Source organism: Pinus tabuliformis, chromosome 8 (assembly GCF_031772625.1).
Source record: "Pinus tabuliformis cultivar Carrire ecotype Pingquan chromosome 8, CPIR1, whole genome shotgun sequence".
NCBI lineage: Eukaryota > Viridiplantae > Streptophyta > Pinopsida > Pinales > Pinaceae > Pinus > Pinus tabuliformis.
In genome coordinates this window covers 225949597-225976512 of record NC_142294.1, presented here as the reverse complement: position 1 = coordinate 225976512, position 26916 = coordinate 225949597, and positions in this window count along the sequence as shown.

The following is a 26916-nucleotide window of genomic DNA, read 5'->3' as shown; positions in this document are numbered from 1 at the left end:
AGATGAAAAGTTATACTCTAGAAATTTTTAACTTGTGAGCCAAACTACCCTTCCCGATTTTGAAACACTATGATCAAGATGAAACTTGTTGTTGTGTTTGATTGATTTGGCGAATGGTGAACCATGTCTTTCCATGGGGTAAGTGAGGAAGCCAAAGTAACCTGCATAATAATTCAATACTCCCTAAACGACCAAGGACCGGTGCTGTTAATGGACCAAAAAAAAGAAGATGGTGTTCTTCTAGTGTGTTGCCAAGTGTTGTAGCGATTGCAACACCCTCCAAAATTTTGGCCTGCATCCAATTTCAGAGCCTTCGGCTTTTTCCTTGATGTTTGCAAGCACTTGGACTCATCCCATGAGACCATATTGATTCTTTGCACCATCGTCACTTGACTGTTTATCAAACATCTTTTTTCATGTTGGTCACAATGTCATGCTTGCAGTCATGTTCTAGCCATGCACATGGTCCACCTTCATGTGTACAAGTTGTGTCCACTATGTAAACATCCGTCACACTCCCACATGAATTTATATGCACTATCTCACAAGCATCATCATGGTCATTCAACAATCTATCACAAGTGTTGCACTTGTCTCTCACACCATCGTTTAATCGCACTGAGTGTATGTTGTCTTCATGGTTCCATGTGTCTTGTCATCAGTCATGTTGAGTGTGTGTTCACGAGGTCATGCATGTATGAAGTCACCCATTCACAAACTTGGTAATTTTGTTGAAACTCTATCAACTGGACCATCCTCCAATAGCCGGACATCCACTGAGTTGCATTGCACGGTTTCAACTCTTAGCAATCATCTACTGCTGCCCAGAATTACGCAGAGCTTGAGGCTACCTCCCAGGCAATCTAGACTATGCAGTCCTCGAATCAACTCAACCAACTGTCACCCAAAACAACAAATAAGTTTCTAAACAAGCCATCTTATTCTCCACTGCCTTCAAGCACATCAACGAAGCCTCAAGCTGGTCACCTAGAGTGTTTGACTGGGCAGTGACTGTGGGCCTCATTGATCCAAAATTTTGAGCAGAAGCTATCAAGAATGACCACTTCCGCTGACAGAAGAAACTACACAGACACGTTGGAAATACACCTTGTGTCCGTCATTGCTGTTATCACCAAAATAGGACCCTGATAGGCTGCTGATCAGACTATCTCAGTGTAACTATTTCAAACCAATCTTTTAGCTAAGGCTTAGCCTCCTTAGCCCGAGAGGGCTCTCTCAAAGGGTTAATGATATTGATTAAAGAAATGGATAGATGGCTAACTCTATGGTTTGTGATTTTATATGTTTGTAGATTGGAAGATGGAGACTTGCTACCATTGGGCTATGGAGTCAATGACAGAGATAAGGATAACAAATAGCTCTTCTTATAAAACTGAGGCTTGTATATACTTCAATGAAAGAGTGACACATTCAAGAAAGTCTCAACAACTTGAAGTTCATAGGAGTCAGAGCATGTGGGCATGAATTCTGAGTCAACAACACCTCACTATAACAATGAACTCAACCTTACATGGAAGTCAGGGCATTCAGCATTTAAACATTCAGAACATAAACTCATATGGGACCACACAGTTTATAAATGTATACAGGAAGTCAGAGCACATTCAGTGAATTCTGCGTGATTATACATCCATACCACTGTAAGAATTAAGAAAAGGACAACATCACATATTCTGAACATAAAAAATCCCTCATGAATCCTAAGAAGTAAAGTCAAGCATGTATTACAGAACTCAATTCACCATAGTTTAACACTTAAAGGAAGTCAGAGCATGTTCCTCCATGAATTCTGAGTAATAAGCATTAATACTATGGAAGTAAAGTGTTTCAAAGATAAAATATGAAGCTCACTGAAGTACACTAAGAATCTCAGCTTCAGAAAAGTCCAACTGCTTCTGTCTATATCAATCCCTGCATAGCATTTACAAAAGTAGTCTTTTTCTCTAACATTTTCCAACCCTCTGCTAATTCGACCTCTTGCTCTATATAAAGCATTTACAATTAGGATTCCATCATCCCTCATCAAGAGAATTCGAATTTTCCATCAATGACACCTATTCTAACCATAAAACAAACCATTAATTAGAACTAGCTGTTAACTAGGAGTGCTAGTGACCTAATACAACTAGGAGTGTAACTCCTTATTATGATTACAACAACCTTATCTAAACATTTAAAACATTATTTGACACCTAAAACTCCATGAAGTCGAATTTGATGAAACCTCCCACGTGGTCACCCAACTGCTGATGACAAACCCTAGAAATTAGGGAACATGTTTCCCTGTTTTTAGGTTTAGATCCTTGAAAATTGGCACGTGGGACAGAGACTTTATCTCTTCATTCATGACACATTTTATGAAACTGAAGGAGGTTTTTGTAGTCCATGTCGTTCAGAACAAAAACCTCTCCTGGTTTTTTAAAACATTTCTCCAGCTGTCCAGAAATTGTCCTTGAAAAACACGTGGCAAACAGGAAAAATCCGTTTTCTGAAAGTAGGGTCTCAATGAAAGCTTAGTATCTCCCAACTGAAAACACTTATGAATAAAGTGAGATAGGTTATTGTATCTGGAGAGTTTATGAAGAGAAACCTCCATCAGAATTCCAAAATACATCTTCTTGTAACCGGAAATGGATCTTGAAAAAGACTGCTAAAACCAGAAGACAAAGCTTGACTTTCAGCAGTTTCGTAGCGCAAGTTTAACCATAAATTTCTCCCACCTCAGAATGTAATTGAAGAAACTGAAAGAGGTTTATGTAGTGCAGAATTTTAGGAAGAAAAGCCTCTTTCAGTTTTCAAAATTAAGTTCTCGGCTGCTCAGGAAAGCGTTTGGAAGTTAACTAGTAAAAACAGTTTTTCTGCTAGAACAGGCTGCTACAGGGGTTTCGTAGCGCGCTATGAAAACTCCTAGTTCAGTGATTTCGTAGCTACTTTCAAAATTTCTCCAAAATGATGTGAGATATGAATTATAAACACCTGGAAAGACTTCTAAAACATGGAATGAGGCTGTCAAACATTATTTGGAAAAGAGATATGATCTTAAAAGACTTCTAACCTTATGACCTAACCCTTAAAGCATGAAATGACCTAGAGACCCTTTAACACCATGACTAGAAGAAGGGTTTGTAAATGAGAATGACACTAATTGTGATGAGATGACTCAAAAATTATAAGACTATGACTAGAAACCAAGGCAACTTACCAAAGCTTAGAGACAAAGATTTTAGGGTGATAACAGTGGCTCCACTACGGATAGTGTGCCCTTGTGGTATACTAAGAACTTGTAGCTCCAGTGCCGCTATCCATCTTCTAGAAGAAACTCTGAACCTCTGCCCAATTTTCTCCGCAAGCCTTTTATGTTTTCTGAATGAAGAATTCAAACTGCACCTACTGAAATAGATGCTCAATCAACCTACCCTGAGCTTATTTGCACATTCCTACCTACCCTATCAGCTGTATTCTCCAATTGTAGCTCAAGGAACATGAAACTTCCAATGAAGCCAATCATCAATCTGATCTGAAACTTGGATCTCCTTACTGTGCTTGAAGCATAAATAAACTAGATACTGAAATAACCAAGGAAGCATGAGGTGTAACTGTTCTTCAAGATGAACATATAATTGGAAGCCTGAACAGTAAATCTTTTCCATGTAGTCAGCTATAGGGTCAAAAAACACATGGTTAGTTTGATGATTCTCATAACATTCTATATCTTCAAACAACTGATCCTCAGCCACACCAAATTTATTTGATATGCTATCCAACTGCCTTTCTAAATGATGCCCACAAACAATGTAATTTTCTTCATTATAAAGATCATTCTTTGATGCAAGCTGCTGCAAGGAATCACAAAAATGAACAACCTTTTCCTCCGCCTGAGGGTCATAGAAAATTTCCTCCAGTATTTCTTCTTGCTGTGTGTAATCATTTTCATCTTCATTGTGATTCGAAGACTGAGAAGTCTGCTGCATCTCTACATCAATCTCAGAGGATGTAATATGATTTTCATAAGTAAACCCTTGCTGATCTTCATGCTGCATTTCATGAGATGTTATACTTTCTTCTTGGTGCTGAAATGCATTGTTATGAAGAGCCTCTAAAATTTCTTCATCCATAAATTCATCATCATCATAACAATCCTCCAAGTACTGAATAAGACTTAAAGAATGTCTACAGCAATCTTTGAGCAACAATAAGGAAGGATGACATTCTTTATACATGTCATAGAACACATCATGGAAATCAGCAAGAGAATATAATGAACCATTTTCCAAACTTTTATACCAAGACCATGCTTTTCCTTCTAAAGTGGTCATAAACATCCTCATGAGACAATCCTCAGGAAAGTGAGCCTTAAGACTGCGTACATGCATATGAAACCTAACCAAATGAAGAGCAGCATTGTCTTTCTTTTCATCTTTGAATATCGGAAGATCCTCTAACCAATCAACCTTTGGCATAGGATTTGGAAAACCAGGGATATGAGACCGATTCATAGGAGCATACCTGGCATTCATTCTTGCAGTGGAATTCATCTTGAAACTTCATCAAGCTACTGATCTTCTAGCAGTGGAGTCACCTTCCAATTTCTTATTCGATGTGTGGAGTCGCCAAGGTAGTTTTGCAGCCTCAAAAAGATGTCTGAGCTCCTGCTACCTTCAGAAGTTCAGCCATTGATTTCGGGAATGAATAATCTTCAGGCTCCCGGCAGACGCACCAAAATGTTATCACCAAAATAGGACCCTGATAGGTTGCTGATCAGACTATCTCAGTGTAACTATTTCAAACCAATCTTTTAGCTAAGGCTTAGCCTCCTTAGCCCGAGAGGGCTCTCTCAAAGGGTTAACGATATTGATTAAAGAAATGGATAGATGGCTAACTCTATGGTTTGTGATTTTATATGTTTGTAGATTGGAAGATGGAGACTTGCTACCATTGGGCTATGGAGTCAGTGACAGAGATAAGGATAACAAATAGCTCTTCTTATAAAACTGAGGCTTGTATATACTTCAATGAAAGAGTGACACATTCAAGAAAGTCTCAACAACTTGAAGTTCATAGGAGTCAGAGCATGTGGGCATGAATTCTGAGTCAACAACACCTCAATATAACAATGAACTCAACCTTACATGGAAGTCAGGGCATTCAACATTTAAACATTCAGAACATAAACTCATATGGGACCACACAGTTTATAAATGTATACAGGAAGTCAGAGCACATTCAGTGAATTCTGAGTGATTATACATCCATACCACTGTAAGAATTAAGAAAAGGAAAACATCACATATTCTGAACATAAAAAATCCCTCATGAATCCTGAGAAGTAAAGTCAAGCATGTATTACTGAACTCAATTCACCATAGTTTAACACTTAAAGGAAGTCAGAGCATGTTCCTCCATGAATTCTGAGTAATAAGCATTAATACTATGGAAGTAAAGCGTTTCAAAGATAAAAGATGAAGCTCACTGAAGTACACTAAGAATCTCAGCTTCAGAAAAGTCCAACTGCTTCTGTCTATATCAATCCCTGCATAGCATTTACAAAAGTAGTCTTTTTCTCTAACATTTTCCAACCCTCTGCTAATTCGACCTCTTGCTCTATATAAAGCATTTACAATTAGGATTCCATCATCCCTCATCAAGAGAATTCGAATTTGCCATCAGTGACACCTATTCTAACCATAAAACAAACCATTAATTAGAACTCGCTGTTAACTAGGAGTGCTAGTGACCTAATACAACTAGGAGTGTAACTCCTTATTATGATTACAACAACCTTATCTAAACATTTAAAACATTATTTGACACCTAAAACTCCATGAAGTCGAATTTGATGAAGCCTCCCACGTGGTCACCCAACTGCTGATGACAAACCCTAGAAATTAGGGAACATGTTTCCCTGTTTTTAGGTTTAGATCCTTGAAAATTAGCACGTGGGACAGAGCCTTTATCTCTTCATTCATGACACATTTTATGAAACTGAAGGAGGTTTTTGTAGCCCATGTCGTCTAGAACAAAAAACTCTCCTGGATTTTTAAAACATTTCTCCAGCTGTCTTGAAACTGTCCTTGAAAAACACGTGGCAAACAGGAAAAATCCGTTTTCTGAAAGTAGGGTCTCAATGAAAGCTTAGTATCACCCAACTGAAAACACTTATGAATAAAGTGAGATATGTTATTATATCTGGAGAGTTTATGAAGAGAAACCTCCCTCATAATTCCAAAATACATCTTCTTGCAACCCGAAACGGATCTTGAAAAAGACTGCTAAAACCAGAAGACAAAGCTTGACTTTCAGCAGTTTCGTAGCGCAAGTTTAACCATACATTTCTCCCACCTCAGAATGGAATTGAAGAAACTGAAAGAGGTTTATGTAGTGCAGCATGTTAGGAAGAAAAACCTCTTTGATTTTGCAAAATTAAGTTCTCGGCTGCTCAGGAAAGCTTTTGGAAGTTAACTAGTAAAAACCGTTTTTCTGCTAAAACAGGCTGCTACAGGGGTTTCGTAGTGCGCTACGAAAACTCCTAGTTCAGTGATTTCGTAGCTACTTTCAAAATTTCTCCAAAATGATGTGAGATATGACTTATAAACACCTGGTAAGACTTCTAAAACATGGAATGAGGCTGTCAAACATTATTTGGAAAAGAGATATGATCTTAAAAGACTTCTAACCTTATGACCTAACCCTTAAAGCATGAAATGACCTAGAGACCCTTTAACACCATGACTAGAAGAAGGGTTTGTAAATGAGAATGACACTAATTGTGATGAGATGACTCAAAAATTATAAGACTATGACTCGAAACCAAGGCAACTTACCAAAGCTTAGAGACAAAGATTTTAGGGTGATAACAACTGCAATAGCCTCAAAAGTTGCGGAATTTTTCTTGCCAATCATTTAATCATCCAGCCTACTGCTCACTCGGAAAAATCAAAAGTTTTAATGAGTATTCTCCTAGCGTCATAGCATCCTTCTCAGCTCAAACACTATGCACTGATGTTCAGTAGGCCAGCCTCCCATCTCTGCGCAGTCTTTTTCCAGTACCCTCCCACATCCCGGTGCTAGCTCCCCGAAGAAATTGCGTGGTTTTTGCTTGAAACTTCCCCCTGCTCCCCGCACTATCTCCATGAAAAAATTGCGTAGATATGCCCTCTAGCTGAGTCATATCTTCCGGAATGTCACTGTCAATCTGAATTGCCCATCTTAGTCTCCCGGTGACCTCTAAATAGTTTTCATGAATAATACCTGGAGCCCACATCCTAGCTTGAAATATGCCTTGCGTAGTTTCAAATTCTTGTCCTCTCTCTTGGTCTCCTGCATCCAAAAGAAAATGATAATGCCTCATGGTATACTACGCGATTTATGGATTTTATGTCGTCTCGTCGTGAGTGATTTTAGATACAGGTACATGGATGATACATGACATGATGACGAATGGGATGAACAAGGATTGCATGCGAGGAGATTATTTCGCGAATGGAAGAACATGGAAAGCATGCGAGAAGATTTGTTCATGAATGGACAAACACATGGAGAATGATAAAGTAAAAGCGAAGGAGCAACATGCACATGCAACATCAATTGAACACCAAGACCATCGGATACATCACACACCTTGCCACGTGAAGGCTTAGTTATAATACACTAAGAGCACATTCATCACTCAACAGCACTACAACTCGACATGCTCACCAGTAGCAGCATGAACACACTAGCTCTATTCTGTCATGGCATGTCATGAATCATCTCGGCCACATCACTACTATGGGCCACATTGTTGTAATCAATGTATTGTAACATGGAAGTCCAAGAGACCCACATGTAAATATGAAGAGTCATGTAGGTCAAACATTCATGAGGGAAATCGAGCAGTCAAAAGGACTAGTTTTACCCTTGGCTATAAATACTGCTCATTTTTACATTCAAATGACTTTTCACCTTGGCTCCTCCCACATAGTCTTGAGAGTTTGTAGTCTTTTCTTAGAGGATCGCATAATGGCTCCAATGCCTCGCTGTCGAGGTTAGTGATTTATGGTGGACCAATATGTATTTGCACTTTCATTTAATTTAGAAGCCTGATAACATGCCAACACTTTTTCACACATGGATCGTATTTGTTTGTAAGAATATTCTTTGGATAGTTGTAATGCATGTTTCTTTAACCTATGTTACAACAGTTGAACTCTTTCGGTTGTTCCAATACATATGCTTACTAAAATATGTTGTATAAGTTTTTAACACTTTCCTGCCTGTGTGGGCTAACCTGCCGGACACTTAAGATAATCATTCCCATAAAGTTGTTACAATGACCTTCGCACTTGTGTGGACTACTCCACTAGGTGTTGTGCATGTTATCCATTCACTGTGTGTTTGTGACTACCACATTCGTGTGGACTACTCCACTCGAAGCTACACATGTCCTGTTGTGTTGTGTGTCTGTGACAAAGTTGGGACTATTCCCTTTCGACTTTAGACTCACATCCACCCTCTCACTCTGCGGGGAAAGAACCTTGACACACGTAACAATAAGCACTCACCAAGAATGTGAACCTCATTGTTCGAAGGCAAGGAAGACCACTCTCATGGGCTGAAAAGCAAGAGCTAAAGCAAACATTTAAGACAATAGCAATCGGGCCATCATACCGGATGGGAGTCTTACACCAAACGGTGTAAGGTCTAGTTGGGACTTCATATCGAGGAGATCCCCTAAATGTTGGTAGGTCTAGCAACATCAACAATTCCATAGCTACTGAGCTCTTGATTCTATGACTGCTTCAGGATCCAAAATGATTTTTCCTTCCTCATCAAGTTCTAGAAATTTTATTTGAACTAGGATATTGCACCTATAACCTTCTTTAAGAATGAAACATGGAAAATTGGGTGTACTCAGGAAGGCACACGCAACTCCAATTTGTATGCCATAATACCAATCTTTTGCAACACCTTGTAAGGATTATAATACTTGGGTGATAATTTATTATCCTTCTTAGCTTGCTTAAGGGATATTTTTTCGTATGGTTGTATTTAGAAAAATATTCAATCGCTTACATCAAAACGTTTTTCACTATGGTGTTGATCTTCTTGTTGTTTCATTTGATTCTGTGCCACATTCACTCTATCTTTTAAGAATTGGAGGAATTTTTGTTGATGCTCGATGTGATCTTTCATTTCTTGAAACTTATAATTTTCTCTTAAAGACAACATTATGGGCAGTGGATGATATCCATAAAGTGACATAAATGGGGTCATTTTTATTGTGGTATGGAAGGAAATGTTATACCACTATTCTACTATAGGATCACTTGATCCATGTGTTTGTTTATCAGATAAAAAGAAATGAATATATGTTTCCAAACATTTGTTAGCTATCTCAGTTTTCCCATTAGATTAAGGATGACAAGATGAGCTATGATCTAATTGAGTACCAAGACAAGAAAACAATTATGTCCAAAAATTTCTAGTGAAAATGGGATCTATGTCACTTACAATAATATTTTGGTTTCCATGTAGCTTTTTAAATGTTTCCATAAATTTAGTAGCAACTATATCGGCTTTGAAAGGATGAGATAATGCACAAAAGTGTGGATACTTGGTAAGTCTATTAACCACCACCATGATGACACACTTTCCTTTTGACTTGGGTAAACATTTGATAAAATGCTCAACTTTATTTTGTTGGCAAACCAAATAGTATACCACAAACTTCTGAATATTAGATTTAAGGCCGTTACAAAAAAATTCCCTCTTGACCCTATGGTAAGTGTTTAAAAGTCTTGAGTGCCCTCCTAAAGGAGAGGTGTGCAATTCCAAAGGAATATTTTCTTTGAGTTGGGAGTTATTACATAGATATAAGGGATCATTGTACCATAATGAATCATTATATAAATGTATCAAATGTACTAGGATCCTTCCACAACATTTAAATGAGTGTCCACACCTCTTCATCATTCTTCCATTCATCCATTTCTTTAGTTATCCAATCAGGTTGGATAATAGAAATGGGATGAGAAAATGCTTCCACCCCTCATCCCTTTTTGAGAGTGCATCTAGAACAAAATTTTCCTTCCCTTTTTTGTAAATGATTTTAGAATCATAACCTAAAATCTTTGTGACCCATATTTTTTTCTCTTTTAAAGATAATATTTGTTCCAAGAAGTATTTAATACTACCATGATATTTTTTTACCTTGAAGTGTCTTCCCATTATGTATGGGTTCCATTTCTTCAGTGCAGGTAAGATTTGCAACATTTCCTTCTCATATATATCTTTCTATAAATACTTTCCCTTGATTGGATGACTTTCCAAATCAACGGGTCTTCCTTATTGCATCAAAACAACACCCATCCTGTTTTCAAAGGCATCGTATTCCACAAAAGGTTTTTATGAATTATGGTGTAGATAATACCAGAGCTTGACAAATTTCCCCTTTGAGATGATCAAAGTCCTTAGTTTCTTCTAGAGTCTAAGAAAATGAATATTTCTTTAGTAATGTTGTTAGAAATGCTTCAATATTCCCATGATTGTTAACAAAATTGCGATGATACCCTCTCAACCTGAGAAATGATTGAATATGTCTTATATTTGTGGAAATTATCCATTCCTCGATGACTTTAATTTTGTTAGGGTCTACATTAACACCCTCATGGTATACAATATGACTCAAATATTCAAATTCTTGTACACAAAATAAACATTTGAAGGGTTTTGTATACAATTATTTCTCCTCCAACAATTTGAGCACCTTGTCAACATGTTGAACATGGTCTTTCCAACACTTTCTATAGATTAGTATATCGTCAAAAAATACTAACACAAATTATATAAGGAAGGGTTTGAAAATGGAATTCATCAGACTTGACAGGTGGAAGTTGCATTAGTAAGGGAAAAAGACATGACCAAAATTTCTTAATGACCTTCGTGACTTATAAATTTTGTTTTTAGAATGTCTTCTATCTTCATACTAGTTTGATGATATCTTGGATGGAGATATAGCTTGGTGAATTAAATTGCTCCATGTAGTTCATCCAATGATTCACCAATGACATGAATGGGAAAGTTAACTTTAATAGTGAGCTTGTTGATCTCTCTATAATTCAGACACATGCACCATGTTCCATCCTTCTTGTGTAGCAATACTACTAGAGAAGAAGAACAACTTTGGCTAGGTTGAATTATACCTGCCTTTAGCATTTTTGCAACCATACATTCAGTTCACTCTATTGGGTGTGTGCTATATAATTTCCATGATTAGCCCCATGCGTGAATCGTGGGGGTTAGAGGGGAGATGGTCAGCTCCCCTATCGGAGGGTTTGTAGGGGGGGTAGCCCCCCTTCAGAGCGTCCATGGAAGTGCCGTAGAAAAAGATAAAAAAATTGGACCCTAAATTAGGTGGGTCAACCTACCTATGGTTTTTTCCATTGATTTCGCACATGGTTTTAGGCATGATGCTTTTCTTCCCATGGTATTTTGTATATCCGTTCAAGGGAACTACAATTATGTTCTAATCTAGGGTTAATGTATAGTGGTTTATCGATGCTTCGGCATGTATATATATGTATTGTAACATTGAAATGAATATAATGAAAAAGAAATCTGGTAGTCTCGATTTTTGGATCCAAGGGAAAATCTTTCTGTATATCTATTTTATGTTTTATGCTCTCTCCATTTTTTATTTTCTGTTTTTAGAATTCGTATGCAGGTAATTTTTGTATAGGGTTAAAACCTACACACTCTCTTGGGCATAGGGATATTTGTAAGGCCTAATGTTTGGAGGAACACTTCCTCAAATCAAGTGAATAGCATGATCAAAATCGTGAATAGGTGGGAGACCTTTGGGGGTCTCAAATACAGTGGAATGATTGTTAAGAACTCTTTGGAGATATTAATAAATGAATGAAATATATGTTTGAACATCTAGTGAACTTAATTGTTCAATTACCCCTTGTTGTTCATTCTTCAAAATGTCTATCATTCCATTAGAACTTATTATCTCCCCAGGTTTCCCTATGATACCCCTTAATTTAGTTTCCTCTCCTTCTGAGAAAAATTTCAAGAAACGTTATTGAAAATTAAAAGCGATCATCCCCAAATATTGTAACCATTGGACTTCTAATACAACATCTGCACCTCCCATTGCAATGGAAATAATTGTTCTATACAATACATATTCCCCCATGGTTAGACTGATATTATGGGATTTACCTGAGAAATTTATGGTTCCTTCATTTTCAACCATTGCATGACACTATGGTACTAGATATAGAAAGTAATTCAAATCCTTGGCCATCCTACAATAAATAAAATTATGAGTACTATTAGAATCAATTAGCACCATTACCTTTTTTTTATATATCCTTTTATATTGAAAGTCCAAGGAGTGGTAATTCCTACCAATGAATTACAACATATGTTTGAATTCACTTCTTTTTCTGGGGCTGATTCCTAGTGTGTATACCCTTCCTTTGATTTTTCTTGTTCCTTTTCTTCCTCCTCTTCACAATCTATTTAAAAAAAGTTATTCTCTACACACTTAGGATGTTAGGTCTCTATAGTACTAGTGTATTCCCATTATTTTTATCATTAGTGTATCCCCCTATTGTTATTTTTGTGCCCATATATAGCCCGTTTTGTTATGGTGGTGCCCTATTGTTGTGAACAAGTCCCCTGGTGTCAATTTTGGGGCTAAAGGCCCAAATTTTGGGACTAAAGGCCCAATTTTTGTATAAAGAATGTAAAGTCTTCACATTTTGTGGTCACAGAGTGCCAAGATGTAAATAGTCAAAAAGGGTTTCCACCCTTAGCTTAGATAGTTTGCGTTAGCTTGATGAGATCTGCCCTTGGTTCGCAAACCAATGGGAATGTATAGAAATGGAGTCCTAGAAGAGTCTAAGGCAAGTTTTTGGTAGATTTCTAATTAAGTCTTGGAGTCTGTGAGAGATAAGAGAAAGAGTCTTAGCATAGGGAGAGGTGATGCAACTAAGTGCGTAGAGGCTGAGGGTAGAAGTCCACAGCTAAGTGCATGGACCCCTGCAACTGTGTGTGTAGGGTTGTGAGAGTCTATACTAGAAATCTGAATTATCAACGAAGAGAAGTATTCTAGAATTACCTGCGTATTTTACTTGTGTTAATTGCATGTGATTATGTTACATTGAACTTTGGGTTTATGTTTTAATTCTATTTTGATGTGAAAATATATGTGTGTCTTTGTTATATGAATGCAAGTAAAGGTATATGTTTACATGAAGATAATCATAATGACATGTTAAGATTGTACAAAACTAAGATAATTAGAGTAAATACAGAAGTAAGAGTAACTACAGAGGTGCGTGAGTGCCTGATCTATTTATTTAGGGTACGCGAAGGACATTTGTAGACGTTTGTGGAGTCTTCAAGGACGAATAAGAGAAGTACATTAATAAGCCCTAAAGGGCTTATCGATCTACGTGTAGGCAGAGTGAAGGCCTAAAAAGTGACATCGCTACCATCTCTCAGCGTGGAAACTTGGTTCCTACATTTCCCCCATACCTCTTCAGGTGAGACTTCAGTCCGTGCTCCCCGGATTGATGCCGGAAGGGCCAGTAGTGTAAGGATTTGCTTAGCTTCTTAACGTTGAACCTGGGTCAGGGCCCATGAAGCAAACAAATGGTTTCGTTGGCAGGACCGGGATATGCATAACGAGATGTGCAATGTCGCATCATTGGAATCCAAATAAGAAAGAGATCAAAGACTGGTTGGATAGAAAGATCCATGAATTCATGGTGGCAGAAAACAAGAACCAGTGATTGATGAAAGACAATGGTTCGATAGAAGTCTGTACATAGAGATACATGACATCTTCTTCTATTCCCTCCTGGTTGATTCGCGAAGTTGGCAGACGACCAAGGAAGGTGGAGGCTTGATAGTCTAATAGTCTAGACCCCGGAGTTAGTGTGGAGACTAGAAGTTTTTCAAGATAAGATAGAGCATGTTGTCTATCATTGGCTCGATCGTATCATAGGAGGATTTGTGACATAGTTCGTGGTCGACACTTCGGTCAGTTACAGCGAAGCAGAGCATCGCTTCTTCAAGTGGCCGTGAGGTAAGTATTTAAAATCATTAAATACTTGGATTAATATGCTATTGTGTCAAAATAGGGTTATGCAATTACCTTGATGTTTGGGGCTACGTGAAGTGGAAGGACTTTCAAGGATGCAGGAAGAAAAGGCCCTGAATATATCCCATTGATTGAACCTCCTCTGAGTGACGACGAGGGAGCAGCATAGGCTTCTCTGCAGAGCGTTGCTTAGTTAATAGGACAAGGATTCCCACGAATAACTCATCCAGCCACACTGCCTCCATCTGCAACCCCACCGCTTACACCCTCTCCCATAGCACCACCACCCCTACCACCGTTCAATATGGAAAACTCTGTGAAGCTACCTGTCTTCAAGGGAATGGGAAATGAAGGTCCATACTAGTTTTGGTTCATCGTGAAGGCTATATGGGAAGCTCAGGGTATCATGGATGATCAAATGAAGAAAGCAATGTTGGTTAGTGCTTTTCAAGACCACACTCTAATGTGGTACATTAAATACTGCACTGAAAACCTGATGTCTGTGTTGGCGGATATCCAAACTGTGTTGAATAAGGAATTTAATAGACCTAAGTTTGAAGCATGATCAATTGTGGGATTCAAAGAGATCATGATGAAGCCTGGTGAGACACCATGGGATTTGGATCAGAGATTGAAGTGTACGATCCGTGAGGCTAACATGAATCTGGTTAATGGTCAACATTGCAAATGGTTTGTGGCCTCCCTCCTACCTCATCTAAGGGTTACACTATCACAACAAATATTGGGACCCAGGCGGAAGATCTTGAAATCGCAATGAGATTGCACGAGACGCCAATGCAAGATGCTAATCTAGGGGTTTAGTAGATTCATGCACAGCTACAAAACCTTTGCCTCAAAATACAGAGTCTGAAGAAAGATATAACAGTTGGGCCTGAGGTGCATCAAGAAGTTTGGTGCCCAAAGTGCAAAAGACAGGGGCATGACAAAATCACTGTCTAGTTTTCACAAATTATGTTGTAGCAGGGGGACCAATGCCTCTGAGGCCAGAAGTTGCAGCAGGGCCAAGTACAGGGCCCACACTATGGTGTGTTATCTATAAGGTAGCTGGGAAACATGTGAGAGAGAATCGCCATTTGCTGCAGAAATTCGTACAGACACCACAACAACTCTTTTGTAACTTTTGTCAATCAGTGGGCCATGATGAGTGAAATTACCGGAGTTATGAATTAATGATGGACAAGACACCTGCATACAAGGTGTAGGAAGAAATGTGACCTCCGAACAAAGGTGCTAGAGGAGTGTGAGGCGAGTATCAGGGGCACAAACGAGGATGAGGTGGAGGAGGACCTAGTAGAGGTCGAGGGAAGGTCATTTATTACAAATGTGGGGGACAAGGACACTACAAGCGAGACTTCCCAAATCTGATGTTACTGTCATGCTACTATTGTACTCAGTTTGACCATGCGATGGAGGATTGCCCTATACTGTTAGCTAAGATACATGAGAAGGGGGTGCAGCCTCAACATCCATCTCAGAACCTGCAGACGTTGAGGGCTGCGTCTTACGAGGAATATCCTAAGGTAAATGTTACGCTATGGAGTGGGGCAACAACTAGTGAAGATAAGGTGAAGCAGCCTTAAGAAGGTGAGTGGGTCCGAAAAGCACCAGAAAAGGTGACTGGGTTTGATCTAGAACACGCAAAAGAAACATTTATGGAAGTGAAGAAAATATTCACTGAGGCCTCTACCTCATGGAGTCAAGAGAAGCTGGCTGAAGAAATAGACCCAGCCATGATTACCATGTTCTTGGAAACCTACATGAAACTACTACGCAATAGCAACACTGTGAAGGGACTGCAGGAGTTGATCAATAGGTGTGCTGGGAAGGAAAACTATACTAACGGACCATGTGTAGTTAGAAAGACTGGGAAGCATAATATGAGAATGGGGCATGAGATGAGGTTTACTGCGCAGATAGGTGAAAATGAGATGGATCAAGTTATTTTAGATTTTGGGTCGGATACAAATGTCTTGTCAAAACAAACATGGGAGAGAATGGGGAGACATGTGCTATAGTGGTCTCTGATTCAGTTAAGGATGGTGAATCAGTAGAAAATCATCCCAATGGGGAGGTTGCATAGGGTAACAGTTGATATTGAAGGCGCGAACACACTAGCTGATTTTGAAGTGATAGAGATTGTGGATGACAAAAATCCCTACCCCGTGCTCCTTGGGATCAATTGGGCCACTGACATGAATGGGGTAATCAATCTGAAGAAGTGGAAGATGATATTTGAGAAGAAATCACTCTGTGTAGTGGTACCCCTGGACCCTATGGAAGGATCGTGCTATACTGAACCAGTCCGTGATTATGAAAGTGATGACGATTTGGGTAAGATTTATAATATAATGACACGAGATCAGGATTGGGTGAATTCGAATCAAGATTAGGTGAATCCGACAACAGATGGATGTATTGCATGGGACTGCGAGAGTTCCTGCACATCATATCCAGATGAAGAACTAGAGCACTGGAAGAATCGACTACATCAAGTTTCTACACTGCACTGTAATATGATTACCAAGTCGTTGCACTGTGTATCTTTAGAGGTAATAAATTTTCCTTACTATGATGGTTTAACTGATGTTGATCACTTTTTGGATGCATTTGAGAGAGAAGTTCCAAAGAAACATCACTTCCAGGCCCTAGACTGAGTGCTGTGCGCTATGCCAATGAGATGGTGGGGCACACATAAGGATAGTTTTGATGATTGGTGCGTATACAAAAAAATGATGAGAGTGCGGTTTGGTCACCCACAAGTGCGGCTAACAGAAAAGTATGATGGGAGAAATGATCCATGTGACCATTTGGCCAAATGGACTGAAGCGTATGGAGCGAAGCCTCAGCCATAGTGGGTACATCTGTTTCATCATACTTTGGATGTTATACCGATGAATTGGTACTTCGAGACAAAACTCCACCATGGCACTAAAGAGTGGGATGTTTTGCACCAAGGATTTTTGATGACGTTCAACTTTGAGGATGGGTTTGAATGTATCGATGAAGCATTACAGGAGGTTAAGGCAGCGATCTTCAAGATACTGTAGGATCCTCTAGATTTGATTCAACGGGATTGGACTACCCAGCTGAGCCACATGTTGGAGTGCTACAATGTAACAGAAGAAGAAGAAGACAAAGACCCAAGGAAGATTAATATTCCAGAGACCGAAGGTCACTGCAAAGTTGAGGGATTGCAATTAGAGAACCCAGACATACCCGAGCTGCTCAAAACTAGACAGGTGAACATTGGCATGGAGGAAGAACCAAAGTTTGCAAATATTGGGGACTAATAGGATGACGCAACAGTAGATAAGGTCGATGAAATACTCCGTGAATATCAAGATCTGTTCGCCACGGAGTTTTTGTATATGAAACGGATAATAAGGGACTTGGGTTTCATGAAGAACACTCTAGAAGTGGATGCAAAGCCAGTTAAGCAAAGACCTTACCACCTCAATCTGAAGTATAAGGAAAGGGTCCATTTGGAGCTGTATAAAATTCTTTCAACAGGTATTATTGAATCGGTGGAAGAATCTGATTGGGTGTGCCCAATAGTAGTTCATGAAAAGAAGCAGAAGGAGGAAATAAGGTTATGCGTAGACCTCAGGAAGTTGAGTGCATGATCCCTCCCCAACTTTGTTCACTGGTGAGGTGTTGGATAATGTTGGTGGCCAAGAAGCATATTCATTTATTGATGGGTTATCAGGGTACCATCAGATCAAGATCGCGCCGGAGGATAGAAGTAAGATGACATTCGTGACTGAGTAGGGATGCTTTCAGTACACTGTAATGCCTTTTGGGCTAAAGAATGCGTCGATGATCTTTTCACGTGTAGTCATCGCAGCGTACAAGGAATTCATTCATAAATTTCTGGAGGTATACTTTGATTCTTGGTCAATGTTTGGATTGGTAAAGCACCATGTGGCAAGTCTATGCTTAATTCTAGATACACGTCAGAGGTACCATATCACACTCAATCTGAAGAAATGTTTGTTTTGTGTCCCTTTTGGGATCCTGCTGGGTCATGTGGTATGCGGACAAGTCTTGATGGTAGAACCTACGAAGATCATAGTCATAATCAATTTGGAGGCGCCAAGGAGTGTGAAACAACTATGCGCAATGCTGGGGAATAAGGGATACTATAGGAAATTCATCAAGAGATATGCCCAGATCACTGCACCGATGGAAAAGTTGTTAAAGAAGGATGTTACGTTCTATTGGAATGAAGAATGTTAGAAGAGATTGGATGTGCTAAAGGAGAAAATGGTCACCGCACCGATCCTAGTCTTCCTAGATTGGAAGAAGGAATTTCATGTGCATGTGGATGCATCATGTATTTTACTGGGAGCAGTACTGACACAGGCCGGTGAAGGGGACTCAGATCATCCTATAGAATTCGCAAGTAGGAAGCTATCCAAAGCCGATAAAATTATTCCACGACAGAGCGCAAAGGATTAGCTATGGTGTATGTTCTCCAGAAGTTCAGGAATTATATGTTGGGCAAAAATTTTAAGATGTATACAAACCATTCTTCATTTAAATACCTGGTCAACAAACCTATGTTGGGGGGGAAGATATGCAGGTGGTTGTTGTTGTTCCAGGAATAGTATTTTGAAGTCATTGTGAAACAAGGATGATTGAATGCAGGATCAGATCATTTGTTGCACATTGAAATTGGAGAAGATCCTACTAATTTGGAGGAAGGCCTACCTAACATGAAACTCTTTGTAGTGTGTGTCGTGGATAGTCACTTTGAAGATATTATACACTTACTAACGATGGGAACAACTCCGAAAAGATATACAAGTCAACAGAAGAAGGAACTAGTGGTGCACACGAGACTTTTATGTCATTGTAGGGGACTTGTACAAAATGGGATCAGATGAAATATTGCGATGTTATGTGCCACAGTTTGAACGAAACAACATACTTGTTAAGGCTCATGGTGGAGCCGCGGGAGGACATTATGCAAGCAAAGCAACAAAAAAAATATTCTACACACTGGGTTGTGGTGGCCAACCTTACATAAGGATTCAAAATCATGTTATAGGGCATGTGATGCATGCCAAAGGACTAGCATACCCTCATGGAGGGATGAGCTATCGCTAAATCTGCAGATATCATTACATCCCTTTGAGAAGTGGGTGATTGACCTTTTGGGACCAATTCAGCCCCCAGGAAAGAAGACGGGTGCATGGTACATCATCACCATGACTGAGTATTTAACCAAATTGGCGAAATCACAGCCTGTCAAGGACTATACAGGCACGACAGTAGAAAAATTAATCTTTGAGTACATGATGACAAGGTTTGGTTATCCAAAAATATTAATGAGCGATCGTGGTACACATTTTCTTAATAAGATGATCAACATGATAATGGAGGAATTTCAGGCTTACCATCATAAGAGCATTCCATATCATCTGCAGGCTAATGGGATGGTGAAGCATTTAATAAAATATTGGAGAGCGTGCTAAAAAAGGTTTTCAATACTCAAAGAAATGACTATGATGTGCCCGTACCCACAATGCTATGGGCTTATAGAATGACTTTCAAGAAGCTGACTAGACAAATGTCGTTCAGGCTAGTTTATGGCATAGAAGTTGTGATGCTGATGGAGTATACTGTACCTAGTCTGTACATAGTGGCATTCATAGGAATGAAGGATCACAGAGGCCTGGAGGAGAGGCTTGCGTAGCTAACAGAGATTGAAGAGGATAGATTTCTAGCTGGATTTCATCAACATGTTCAAAAGGAGCAGGAAATGGCATGGCAAGATTGGCACATCAAACTGCACATCTTCATGGTAAATGATTTAGTGTTATTATATGACAGCAAGTTTGATAAATTTATAGGAAAATTTAGGATGCATTGGCTGGGGCCATATGTCATCAAGGAGATTATCGATGGTGGAGAAGTTTAGTTGGTAAAATTAATTGGAGAACCCTTCCCAAGAAAGGTGAATGGCAGTTGATTGAAGCCATACACCAATGATCTGCCTAGATGACTACATAATGGAAGCAAAGTCTTAACACTCCAAGCAACTGAAAGGAGGCGCATGACTATAAACTACACTGCCTAGGTTATGGGTCTGCGCAATTGAGCAACTATGCAGAATGAAGAAATGTCACAGTGTCAACAAAAATGCAAAGGGAGCTATGCCATTGAAGGGGAGACTGCGCATGGCAGCTGGAAAGTGGCTATTATGTTCACTCTTAATGGCTTGATAGTGGGAAAACAGCTAAATGGAGCGGGGCGGCAGCAATTAAGTCAGAATTTAAGAGCAAGATCTTTGAACATTTTCCACCAGTATTGCATTTATGAATGAATTTTGAGGGGAACACTCAGATTTGAATTCAAAAATGCCTATAAATTATAGATGGTTTCCCAACAAAAAAAAACTTGGCATTTTGAGAATTGAGGTGTTGAGATCTCTTACGTGTATGAACCCTGAGAACAATGAATCTTTGATAGCAAGTTCAACATTTGAGAGGTTTTCAAAGGAAATGCAGTAGTTTTTTACTAGAATCATGTCGGTGCCCGTAGAAACTATGAGTGTTGGAGAATCAATGGGAGCTAAGGGAGCTACCCCGGAGGTAGCAACGACAGCTGAGGAAGCTGCCCCATAGATAGCTAGCATCGAAGTACCTACAGAGGTATCCAAATCTTTGACGTCACCCAGGCCGAGGCCTACACCCACCAAAGAGGGTCCAAAAAAGAAGAAAGATAAGTAGAAAGTGACACCGTCAGTGCGTGCATCACCCAGAAAGCACCCGCAGAAGGAAAAGCCCACCGTGCAGGAGAAGGGCAAGGTAGTTGACCTCGAAACTGAAGAAGACAGTGAAGATATCAACAAGGGTGGAGAAGACATTGACATGGGGACTGAGGAAATTGAGGTTGAAGGGTCCCACCCTATCTGTAAACTACCATAATACATTCCTCTGTGGTGAGGCGAGGCAAATGTTGCGCATGGAATCCCCCCACAACATGTTTTGGGGCTCAAAGCCCAAGTTTTGCTCAAAGGTTTTGTAAGACTTCGCGAATTGCAGGGGCGGAGCATGAAGTATAGGTTAAGTCATAGGCTTGTCCGCCCTAAATTATTGTAATGTAATGTAAATTCATGTCAGCCTAGCCATGGTCTGTGGACCATGGGATTGTATAAATAAGAGCGAGGCTCTAAGTTGTAAAAATAGAAAAAGGAGGGAAGTAGAGAAGGGAATCCGAATGATTCGAGTATAGATTAGGAGTCTAAGTGTATTGGGACGTAGTAGTAGGGAGAGGCTCCACAGCTGAGTGCACAAAGGCCTAGTAGACTCTGCAGCTAAGTGCACAGACCCCTACAACTGAGTGCATAGGGCGATGTCGAGTCCGTAACCTTGATCGAAGAATAATAAAGAGAAGTTGATTCCTATTTCTGTGTATCTACTTTTGCATCGCCTTCTTTACATTTATACTGTTTTATTTATCGTGCGCACTGATATGATTGTTGAATATGTTGTAATAATCATTAGTCTTACACCAATAAGTTAAGTAATCGGTTAATAATAGATCAAATAGCAAGGAACTTGGGTATTATACGGGTTGTTCCCTAAGTAGGGCTGCACGGAAGCAACATCATAGGTTGTGAAGGGATAGCAAGTGCACATAGCAACGTGTGTGAAGGGTCAAACCACGGACCACCAGAAGCTCATTAGACATCCCCAGGGTGTGGAAACCTAGTTCTAGCACCCTCCCGTACTACTTTAGGTGAGACTATTTCCGAAAGGGTCAGTAGTACCGAGATTTTCTTGACTAAATCACCTCTAAACTCGGGTCAGGCCCATACAATCCAACAAATGGTTCTATTGCCGGGACCAGGATTTGCATAAATGATGTCTGATGTCGTGCCGCTGGAATCAAATAAAGAAAGAAATTGAAGAGTGGTTGGACAAGAATATTCACGAGTTCATGATGCAGGAAAAAAGAAATCTCCAAGTATCTAAGGAACAATGGTTGGAGCACTACTTATATATGGAAATCCGCGAAATTTTCTTTGCATCCTTTCCTTCTGAGCTGTATGAGTGGATTGCGAAGTTAGCAGACAACCAGGAAGGTGTAGGCTCAACAAACTAATAGTGTGGACTCCGGAATTAGTGTGCAGACTAAAAGCGTCAGGAGATAAGATAGCATGAGCTGTGGACCATTGGCTCGACCGAATAATAAGAGGATTTATCACTGAGTTTGTGGTAGACAAGACTGTTAGTTGTATTGTGGTAGAGCGAAGTTTGCTCAATGGACCACGAGGTAAGTATACTAAATCTTTGATCACTTGGATTAAGATGCTATTGTGTGAAAAATGGGTTATGCAAATAAATTAATGTTTAGGACTACGCGAAGTGGGAAGATCTATAGAAGCAGAAGTAGTGAAGAGTTGGAAACTAGTCCCTTAATTTCACCTTCACGCGAAAGTGAGGGAGAGCTCTCGAAAGTTTCTCTAAGAAGTTCAATCAGTCTGAGAAGGTAGTGTATTCCGCATTTACCACCTCCACCCACACCGACACCCATCTCACCCTCCTCACCTCTATCTCCACCCACCCCACCTCCGCCACCACCACAGTTGAGTATGGTGAGTGCGATCAAACTACCGGTATTCAGAGGAGTAGGAAATGAAGATCCAGACCAATTTTGGTTCGTGGTAAGAGCAGTATGGGAAGCACAAGACGTCATGGATGATAATATTAAAAATACTACGTTGGTGAGCACACTGCAGGATCATGCATTAATTTGGTATATCAAGAATTCTAACGACCACCCAAACACAGGAATTGTAGCGGTCCAGGCTGCGCTGAACAGGGAATTTAGTAGGACAAAATCAAAAACACAATGAATCATCGGGTTTAAGGAGATCGCAATGCTCCCGGGCAAGACCCCCTGGGACTTGGACCAAAGGATGAAGAGTACGATTCTCGAAGCCAATGTGACGTTGACAGATGGACAACATCACGCAAGGTTTGTGGCATCACTTACACCACACTTAAGGATGATGTTGTCACATCAAAAACTTTCCACCCAGGCTGAAGCATTAGAGATGGAAATGAGATTACATGAGACCCCTATACAAGACCCTAGGTTGGGAGTCCAAAAAATCCACGCGCAACTGTAGAATCTGTGTCTGGAAATGCAAAGTTTGAAATAGGACAGGACACCTCTGCCAGAGACGCATGAGGAATTATGGTGCATAAAATGCAAAGGCCAAGGGCACGATAAGGACCACTGTCTAGTGTTCGCGAACTATTTGGAAGGAGGAGGGCCGATGCCATTAAGACCGACGACATAGGTAGGGCCGAGCACGGCATCTACACTATGGTGCATGATCTGCCAGATAGGAGTAAAACACACTATGGATAATTTTCATCTGTCGCAGAAGTATACGCAGATGTCCCAACAATTGTTTTGTAATTTCTCTAGGTCGGTAGGCTATGATGAATGCACTTGCCGAAGCTACGAACTAATGATCGATTGGACTCCTTCCTACCTGGTGCAGACCGAAATGTGAGCCCTTGACGCAAATGCGAGGATGGCGCCCACTGCATTTTAGGGGCGTGGTCGAGGTCGAGGTGGAACAGGACCAGGAAGTTGTTGCAGACAACTAATTTGTTACAATTGTGGAGGTCTAGGGCACTATGCCCGCGATTGTAAAAACCTTACAAGGAAATCATGTTGGTACTGTAATCAGTTTGATCATGAGGTAGAAGACTACCCTTCGCTAATAGTGATGATGCGCGAAAAAGGGGTATTTGAGCCCCCTCTAACTCAAAATTTACAAATGATGAGGTTTGAACCACACGAAGAAGACCCAAATATAAACATGATGCTCAGGAGCAATATGACCACGGGAGATGAGAAAGGGAAGCAGCTAGAAGAAGGTGTGTGGGTTTGCAAGGCTCATACAAAGTAACCAAAGTTTGATTTAGAACGCCCGAAGGAGACATTCATGGAAGCTAAGAAGAGCTTCACGAAGGCCTCCATTTCAGGTAGTAAGGATCAACTAGAACTAGGGATGGATCCTTCAATGCTCACTACCATTTTGGAGACATGCATGAAGCTATTGCACTACAGCAAGGCAGTCAAAGGACTACAAGAACTTATCACTAGGTGCATGGGGTCAGGAGAAATGTGCATGGTCCAGAAACTTGGAAAGCATGCATTGCGCATAGGAAGGGAAATGAGGTTGAATGCACAAATCAACGAGTATGAAATGGATCAGGTAATCCTAGATCTGGGTTTAGACATGAATGTACTACCAAAGAAAACATGGGAATGCATGGGAAGAGCTGTGTTACAATGGTACCCTATTCAGTTACGAACGGCGAACTAGGAGAAGATTTTTTCCATGGGAAGATTGCAAGGGGTAACAGTAGATATTGAAGGTCCGAGCGCGCAGGCAGATTTTGAAGTGATAGAGATTATCGATGACAGTAATCCCTATCTTGTGCTACTATGAATAGACTAGGCCACTGATATGAATGAAGTCATAAATCTAAAGAAGCACAAAATGATCTTTGAGAAAAAGTCACTACACGTAATAGTACCACTAGATCCAGCCGAAGGAGCACGATACACTAAACCGGTGCACAACGATGATAGTGATGATGATCTCAATTGTATTTACAAGATAACCACACAAGGAGAGGATTGCATGAATCCGACTGTAGATGAAAGGATTTTGTGGGAGCACGAAAGCTCCTGCACTTCAGATTCAGATGAAGAGATTGAGATATGGCAGAATTGGTTGCACGAGGTAACACTGTTTAATTGAAACATGATGATTAGATCATTGCATTGAATGACAATAGAGGTAAGGGAGGTGCCTACATATGATGGATTAACAATGATGGATGAATTTCTGAGAAAATTTGAAAGCGCAATACCAGAATAGAAGTGGTTCGATGCGCTGGAGTGGGCACTGCGCGCAACACCCACACGATGGTGGGGTATGCATGAAGGAAATTTTGAGGACTGCCATGGATGCAGAAGGATGATGCACCTATGTTTTGGAAAACCCTAGCTCCGGACAAAATCCAATCAGTATGGGTGGAACAACTTGTGCGACCACCTTTCTCGATGGGTATAGACATATGTTGTACAGGCCACACAAGTGCACACCACTCCTAGAATAGAGAATCAGGACAAACCACAATAGCAGGAAAGGCGATGTGCACTACCAATTCTCCACGATGAAGCCATTGATAGGGTGTGTGGAGTACTGAAGAAGGTTCACTAGGCAAAAAGAACTGATTGGGACTTATGTGTGCCAGCGGTTCAAAGGGCCTATAGGACCATGTGCAAAACCCTGAACACGGAGACGATTCCAAAGGTGCGGAATAGAGTAGAGATTGTAATTTCTGAAGAGAAAACAAAAAGGAATCCGCACGTAATGGCTCCCGCAGTTGTGACAGTGCGCAATGACCAGGAGGAAGAAATCGCAAATCTATGTGAGATCGAACATATAAGTATTTAGGAAGCCATTCAGCGAGGGAACCTTAGACTTCGCGAACTCCAAAAGGACCAAGTATGATTGAGGAGGAAAATCATTTTGATGGATGCTAAGATCAGGAGGATGGAAAACGAGATCACGCAAGCATGTCTCGTCAATAAATCAAGGATGACAAGGCAAGATACGGATGATCATACCACTGCATTAAAAGAGTGTTGCCAATAATTTATGACTCTGTTGCCATGGCTATGACCGCACCTCACCAAACGTAGTAACCTAGGGAGTGCACTACATACAGTAGAATATGCGGCACTGGCTACCACAAAAGTGACAGAGGAATGTCTGCGGATATGCCGAAAGTCGAGTTGAAGTCTAGCACAAGTGATCTGACCACCTGACTAGTCATAGGGAGCACAGTTTAAGCACTCTAGGTAGTTGAAAGAGAGTGTGGGACTATAAAAGACTCTTTTTGGGAGCTGCTTGATGAAGGAGGTGCGTGCAGAATCAGCATGTCACAAGGTTCGCGCCCGCGCACGGGGGGTACGTTGTTGTGCAGGTACCTTGGGAAGTGATCCTTGGTGTCAGTATTCATGACAAGATGTCCGATTTAAGGCAAAAGGGAGTAGTCATGGGGCATTTAAGACACGAAGTAAGTGCAAGATTTGGGGCAATCTACCACCAAGAAAGCATTGATGGCCTAGAATTGGGGGGAACGGTCGAATTTGAATTCAAAAGGCGCTATAAAACTCGAGGGGCTAATCATGAGAAAACACTTGTTCATTTGATATTTGAGCAGTTAATTAGAGCATAGGGTGTTGAGTGCCGAGCAATATTTGATCCCCGAAGTTCGCAAATGACCACAGACAGCTCAAATAGGATGATGACTACTAGGAGAGGTTTGGGCTCTACATAAGGAACAACCGACGAGGCCGCGCAGAACCCCATGGTACATGATTTTCCCAGAGAGACTAGGGTCACGCTAGAAATCCCTAAATCACCTTTGAAACCGAGGGACATGAAAGATAATCAGGCCGCGAGACCAAGTCACATGTCCCCAAGGAATCCACGGTTCGGTCAAATCTCAATGGAAGAAAAGGGCAAGGTTGTCGCCATTGAGAGAGATGGCGAGGAGGAGGACCTACAGGCTTTCGTCAATGAGATAGAGGAAGCAGAAAACATGGAAGAGGAAATCCAGCCAGTGCGCTCTGTAGAAAAATTGCCCTAGTACGTCCCTCCATGGAAAGGGAAAACTAAGATACCCAAGGACCTAGATGCCACTAAGAGCACACTCGAGACCTCGCTC